General features: G+C 34.4%; 1 non-coding gene across 1 annotated transcript; it reads left to right on the forward strand.

Annotated features, from left to right (window-relative positions):
* The first annotated feature begins 830 nt into the window (after positions 1-830).
* TRNAE-UUC (transfer RNA glutamic acid (anticodon UUC)) lies at positions 831-902 on the forward strand. Its single transcript has one exon. It is a non-coding gene; the product is annotated as a tRNA-Glu (tRNA).
* The last annotated feature ends 6,436 nt before the right edge of the window (positions 903-7,338 follow it).

The following is a 7,338-nucleotide window of genomic DNA, read 5'->3' on the forward strand; positions in this document are numbered from 1 at the left end:
TTTCTTGATTTTCAAGCCAATGTATTTCCCTTGCTGTTCAAGCCAAGGGACAGAAAGTTTCCTATACAGGGGTTTCGGACAAGGCGGTTCTAATGGTGTACTTTTTGTTTTGATCTGACTCCTTTTTTTTCCTTTTTTTGCCTATGCAAGTTAGTATAGGGAAGAGTTCGATCTTTATTATAATTTATCTAGTAGTTGCATGAAATGTTGCATGTTTAGTGAAAAGCTTCCAAGGTATGGACCGGCAACTGTGGAACAGTCTACAGATGTAATGGGAAATCTTATACATCACTGTGAATATATGGAGGCATAATTGTCCTTTACTTAGTTTCAGCTTAAATTCGATGATCGAGCCTTTATGTAATAACATTGGACGTGATCGTCTCTTACTAGGTTGCTAGCTACCACTGCAACCCGGATGTATTATTACAAACAGGAAAAAGCCTACGGCCTTTTCTTCTTTGGAATAGTAAGAGACGAACCTCAAAGAATCAGGCAGCTAACTAAGTCTAATATAAGCAATTGTCTGTTCTTCTAATGATCAACTTTTAATTTTGTGTTTCTTACTAGGTTGCTAGCTACCACTTAAACCCAGATTATGTAATAGGTTGCTAGCTACCACTGCAACCTAGATATTCTTATTTCTGCTACTATTGGCTAAGGTTTGTTCTTTCATGTAAAACTAGCAAAACATTTTTTAAGTCTGGTGAAGATTTAACTAATGTGTCAAAAGTAAGGTTGCAAGGTCGACGATTTTGTTTTGGCCTTATTATAATTGGTATGGTGAAATAATAATATGCACATGGCTCTTAAATCATACTTCTTTATGGTCCCATATGGTCTAGTGGCTAGGATAGTTAACTTTCACTTAACAGGCCCGGGTTCGATTCCCGGTGTGGGAAAATTTTTAACCCTATAATCTTCTAACATTTGAACCTTTTATAATTTATAATGATGTATAATATAAATACTGTAATCTTAAATATAGTGAAGTTGCCTATGCAAGTTAGTATAGGGAAGAGTTCGATCTTTATTATAAACTTTAGCGATTCTAAACTGAAAAACGAACTCAGTCCAATATATGCAATGGTGTGCTTTTCTAATGATGGTCCTTTAATATAAACTATGGACTAAAGTTCGTTCTTTAATGTAAAAATTCGATGATCAAGCCTTTATGTAACCCGGATTAAAAAATTATTATCATATCTTATATGTAACTTTTACTTTATAAGTCTTCGCTAGTCAAATGGTAAGTATGCCCACTTGTTACCTGGGAGAAGGGGGTTCAATTCCCCGTCGGGGAGAACTTTTAATCTGTTGAATTAAAAGCACTATCTTTTCAATTTAAAATTTAAAAAAGCAACTTGTTTATTTACATTCTAGCTAAAATAATGAAGATAATATGAATGAACCACAGTGTTCAGTTTCTTTGGACTTGAGTTCGTTTTTTAACTATAAATACAAACAGGAAAAAGCCTACGGCTTTTTCTTCTTTTAAATAGTAAGAGACGAAACTCAAACAATCAAGTAGCTAACTAAGTCCAATGTAAGGAATGGGTTGTTATTTCAGTGATCGTCTTTTAATGTAACTTTCTTACACGTATCTCATATGGTCTAGTGGCTTAGGATAGTTGACTTTCAACCAATTAGCTTGGTTTCGAATCCCGGTGTGGGAATTATTTTTAAAACAAAATCAGGTGAAATTAAGTAGCTAATTTGACAAGACATAGGTAACTAAGGGCAAGAGGTCGTTCTTTATTATAAATTTCAAGCCAATATATTTCCTTTGCTGTTCAAGCCAAAGGGCGGTAAGTTTCCGTTCAAGGGGTTTCGGAGAAGGCGGTTCTAATGGTGTACTTTTGAATTTGATCTGACTCCTTTCTTAGGAACTATGGGTTTTTACATTTCTTAACATTGGACGTGATCGTCTCTTACTAGGTTGCTAGCTACCGCTGCAACCTGGATCATTCTTTACTATATGATTACAAACAGGAAAAAGCCTACGGCTTTTTCTTCTTTGGAATAGTAAGATACGACCTGGCTACAAACTATGATTATGGCATCAATGATTAATCTTTAACATGAAATGTTCTTTACTATAATGATTTGTTCTTTACTTGGTTTCGGACACCTCTGCAGCCATGATACTGATGGAAATTGCAAAATCCCTATTTATGTTTCAGTTAACATGGGCTAAGTGTCGTTCTTTATTGTAACTGTTTGGGAAATTTTTATTTATGATGATTTCTTAAGGAACATAATTAAAATTTCTTAATGTAATAAAAATAATTTGTTTTAATTACAAAAGGTTTTTAACCCCATTAATTTCCTTTAAAATGAGCCATTGAATAACTCTCTACGATGTTCCAGTGCCATGCTATCTGTTGAAGTACTAACCTATACTATAATTAAGTGGCGTATAAAATTTAGTATAGGCAAGAGGTCGTTCTTTATTATAATAACAACCCGGATATCATAAAACAATTAATTAGCTTTTTACACATATCTCATATGGTCTAGTGGTTTATGATAGTTGGATTTCAACCAATTGGCTTGGGTTCGAATCCCGGTGTGGGAATTATTTTTAAAACAAAATCAGGTGAAATTAATTAGCTAATTTGACAAGACATAGGTAACTAAGGGCAAGAGTTCGTTCTTTACTATAAAACAGGCTCGGGTTCGATTCCCGGTGTGGGAAAATTTTTAACTCTATAATCTTCGAATATTTGAACCTTTTATAATTTATAATGATGTATAATATAAATACTGTAATCTTAACTATATTAACTATAGTGAAGTTGCGTATGCAAGTTAGTATAGGGAAGAGTTCGATCTTTATTATAATTATGTATTCATGAATGAGACCATTTACAGTTTTGACGTTTCTTATATAGTAATTATGACGTCACTGCATCAAAAATACAGTTTTTATTGAAAAAATTTATTCTCTTTTAGAAATAATTTATTTTAGTTACTATAGATTTTTAACCCAATTAATTTCCTTTAAAATGAGCTATTGAACAACCCTCTACGATGTTCCAGTGCCAAGCTATCTCTGGATACAAAAGAAAAAAATAAAGAAAAAAAAAAGAAAAAAATATCCCGTTTGGGGAGAATAACGTGGTTAAAGTCAATTTTCTTGATTTTCAAGCCAATATATTTCCCTTGCTGTTCAAGCCAAGGGACAAAGAGTTTCGTACATAGGGGTTTCGGATAAGGAGGTTCTAATGGTTTACTTTTTGTTTTTATCGCAGTCTTTTTTTTTAGGAGTTATGGGTTTTTATATTTCTTAACATTGGACCTGATCGTCTCTTACTAGGTTGCTAGCTACCGCTGCAACCCGGATATTTCTTAACATTGGACGTGATTGTCTCTTACTAGGTTGCTAGCTACCGCTGTAACCCGGATTATAATTGGTATGGTGAAATAATAATATACATATGGCTCTTAAATCATAATTCTTTATGGTTCCATATGGTCTAGTGGCTAGGATAGTTAACTTTCACTTAACAGGCTCGGGTTCGATTCCCGGTGTGGGAAAATTTTTAACTCTATAATCTTCGAACATTTGAACCTTTTATAATTTATAATGATGTATAATATAAATACTGTAATCTTAAGTATAGTGAAGTTGCGTATGCAAGTTAGTATAGGGAAGAGTTCGTTCTTTATTATAATAGTAGCTGCCACTTTTCTTGATTTTCAAGCCAATATATTTCCCTTGCTGTTCAAGCCAAGGGACAGAAATTTTACTATGCAGGGGTTTCGGACAAGGCGGTTCTAATGGTGTACTTTTTGTTTTGATCCGACTCTTTTTTTAAGAACTATGGGTTTTTATATTTCTTAACATTGGACGTGATCGTCTCTTACTAGGTTGCTAGCTACCGCTGCAACCCGGATTATATACTAATTATGACGTCACTCTATTCACGTCATAGCTCTAATATAAAACTATGATGACGTTCATTATTTATCTAGTAGGGTTTCAGACAAGGTATTTCTAATGATGTACTTTTGTTTTGATCTGACTCTATTTTTAGGAGTTTTGGGTTTTTATATTTCTTAGCATTGGACTGATCGTCTCTTACTAGGTTGCTAGCTACTGCTGCAACCCAAATTCACATATTTATTTATTTATGAGAGGCAGCCTGGCCGAGTGGTCCAAGGCACTGGTGTTAGCCACCAGTCTCTTCAGAGGCGTGGGTTCAATTCTTACCGCTGGTATACGATTATGTTTGAAAGACTGCAGTGTGAAAAGACATCAAAATGCAGTTTTTGGTGGAAAAATTTATTCTCTTTTAGAAATAATTTATTTTAGTTACTATAGATTTTTAACCCAATTAATTTCCTTTAAAATGAGCTATTGAACAACCCTCTACGATGTTCCAGTGCCAAGCTATCTCTGGATACAAAAAAAGAAAAAAAAAGAAAAAAAAAGAAAAAAATATCCCGTTTAGGCAGAATGTTGTAGTAGCTGCCACTTTTCTTGATTTTCAAGCCAATATATTTCCCTTGCTGTTCAAGCCAAGGGACAGAAATTTTACTATGCAGGGGTTTCGGACAAGGCGGTTCTAATGGTGTACTTTTTGTTTTGATCTGACTCTTTTTTTAAGAACTATGGGTTTTTATATTTCTTAACATTGGACGTGATCGTCTCTTACTAGGTTGCTAGCTACCGCTGCAACCCGGATTTAGGCAGAATGTTGTAGTAGCTGCCACTTTTCTTGATTTTCAAGCAAATATATTTCCCTTGCTGTTCAAGCCAAGGGACAGAAATTTTACTATGCAGGGGTTTCGGACAAGGCGGTTCTAATGGTGTACTTTTTGTTTTGATCTGACTCTTTTTTTAAGAACTATGGGTTTTTATATTTCTTAACATTGGACGTGATCGTCTCTTACTAGGTTGCTAGCTACCGCTGCAACCCGGATATGGACTAAGGTTCGTTCTTTCATGTAAAACTAGCAAAACATTTTTTAAGCCTGATGAAGATTTAACTAATGTGTCAAAAGTAAGGTTGCAAGTCGACGATTTTGTTTTGGCCTTATTATAATTGGTATGGTGAAATAATAATACGCATATGGCTCTTAAATCATACTTTTTTATGGTTCAATATAGTCTAGTGGCTAGGATAGTTAACTTTCACTTAACAGGCTCGGGTTCGATTCCCGGGGTGGGAAAATTTTTAACTCTATAATCTTCGAACATTTGAACCTTTTATAATTTATAATGATGCATAATATAAATACTGTAATCTTAACTATAGTGAAGTTGCGTATGCAAGTTAGTATAGGGAAGAGTTCGATCTTTATTATAAATTTATGAGAGGCAGCCTGGCCGAGTGGTCCAAGGCACTGGTGTTAGCCACCAGTCTCTTCAGAGGCGTGGGTTCAATTCTTACCGCTGGTATACGATTATGTTTGAAAGACTGCAGTGTGAAAAGACATCAAAATGCAGTTTTTGGTGGAAAAATTTATTCTCTGTTAGAAATAATTTATTTTAGTTACTATTGATTTTTAATCCAATTAATGTCCTTTAAAATGAGCTATTGAACAACCCTCTACGATGTTCCAGTGCCAAGCTATCTCTGGATACAAAAAAAGAAAAAGAAAAAGAAAAAAAAAAGAAAAAAATATCCCGTTTAGGCAGAATGTTGTAGTAGCTGCCACTTTTCTTGATTTTCAAGCCAATATATTTCCCTTGCTGTTCAAGCCAAGGGACAGAAATTTTACTATGCAGGGGTTTCGGACAAGGCGGTTCTAATGGTGTACTTTTTGTTTTGATCTGACTCTTTTTTTAAGAACTATGGGTTTTTATATTTCTTAACATTGGACGTGATCGTCTCTTACTAGGTTGCTAGCTACCGCTGCAACCCGGATATGGACTAAGGTTCGTTCTTTCATGTAAAACTAGCAAAACATTTTTTAAGCCTGATGAATATTTAACTAATGTGTCAAAAGTAAGGTTGCAAGTCAACGATTTTGTTTTGGCCTTATTATAATTGGTATGGTGAAATAATAATACGCATATGGCTCTTAAATCATAATTGTTTATGGTTCAATATAGTCTAGTGGCTAGGATAGTTAACTTTCACTTAACAGGCTCGGGTTCGATTTCCGGGGTGGGAAAATTTTTAACTCTATAATCTTCGAACATTTGAACCTTTTATAATTTATAATGATGCATAATATAAATACTGTAATCTTAACTATATTGAAGTTGCGTATGCAAGTTAGCATAGGGAAGAGTTCGATCTTTATTATAAATTTATGAGAGGCAGCCTGGCCGAGTGGTCCAAGGCACTGGTGTTAGTCACCAGTCTCTTCAGAGGCGTGGGTTCAATTCTTACCGCTGGTATACGATTATGTTTGAAAGACTGCAGTGTGAAAAGACATCAAAATGCAGTTTTTGGTGGAAAAATTTATTCTCTGTTAGAAATAATTTATTTTAGTTACTATTGATTTTTAACCCAATTAATGTCCTTTAAAATGAGCTATTGAACAACCCTCTACGATGTTCCAGTGCCAAGCTATCTCTGGATACAAAAAAAGAAAAAGAAAAAAAAAAGAAAAAAATATCCCGTTTAGGCAGAATGTTGTAGTAGCTGCCACTTTTCTTGATTTTCAAGCCAATATATTTCCCTTGCTGTTCAAGCCAAGGGACATAAATTTTACTATGCAGAAGTTTCGGACAAGGCGGTTCTAATGGTGTACTTTTTGTTTTGATCTGACTCTTTTTTTAAGAACTATGGGTTTTTATATTTCTTAACATTGGACGTGATCGTCTCTTACTAGGTTGCTAGCTACCGCTGCAACCCGGATACCGCTGGTATACGATTATGTTTGAAAGACTGCAGTGTGAAAAGACATCAAAAATGCAGTTTTTGGTGGAAAAATTTATTCTCTTTTAGAAATAATTTATTTTAGTTACTATAGATTTTTAACCCAATTAATTTCCTTGAAAATTCGCTATTGAACAACCCTTTACGATGTTCCAGTGCCAATCTATCTGTGGAAAAGAAAAAAGAAAAAAAAAGAAAAAAAAAAGAAAAAAATATCCCGTTTAGGCAGAATGTTGTAGTAGCTGCCACTTTTCTTGATTTTCAAGCCAATATATTTCCCTTGCTGTTCAAGCCAAGGGACAGAAATTTTACTATGCAGGGGTTTCGGACAAGGCGATTCTAATGGTGTACTTTTTGTTTTGATCTGACTCTTTTTTTTAAGAACTATGGGTTTTTATATTTCTTAACATTGGACGTGATCGTCTCTTACTAGGTTGCTAGCTACCGCTGCAACCCGGATTTAGGAGCTATGGGTTTTTAGATTTCTTAACATTGGACG

The sequence above is a fragment of the Artemia sp. Qi Xiang Cuo genome, chromosome 6, assembly GCF_049724085.1.
Source record: "Artemia sp. Qi Xiang Cuo chromosome 6, ASM4972408v1, whole genome shotgun sequence".
NCBI classification, from domain to species: Eukaryota; Metazoa; Arthropoda; class Branchiopoda; order Anostraca; family Artemiidae; genus Artemia; species Artemia sp. Qi Xiang Cuo.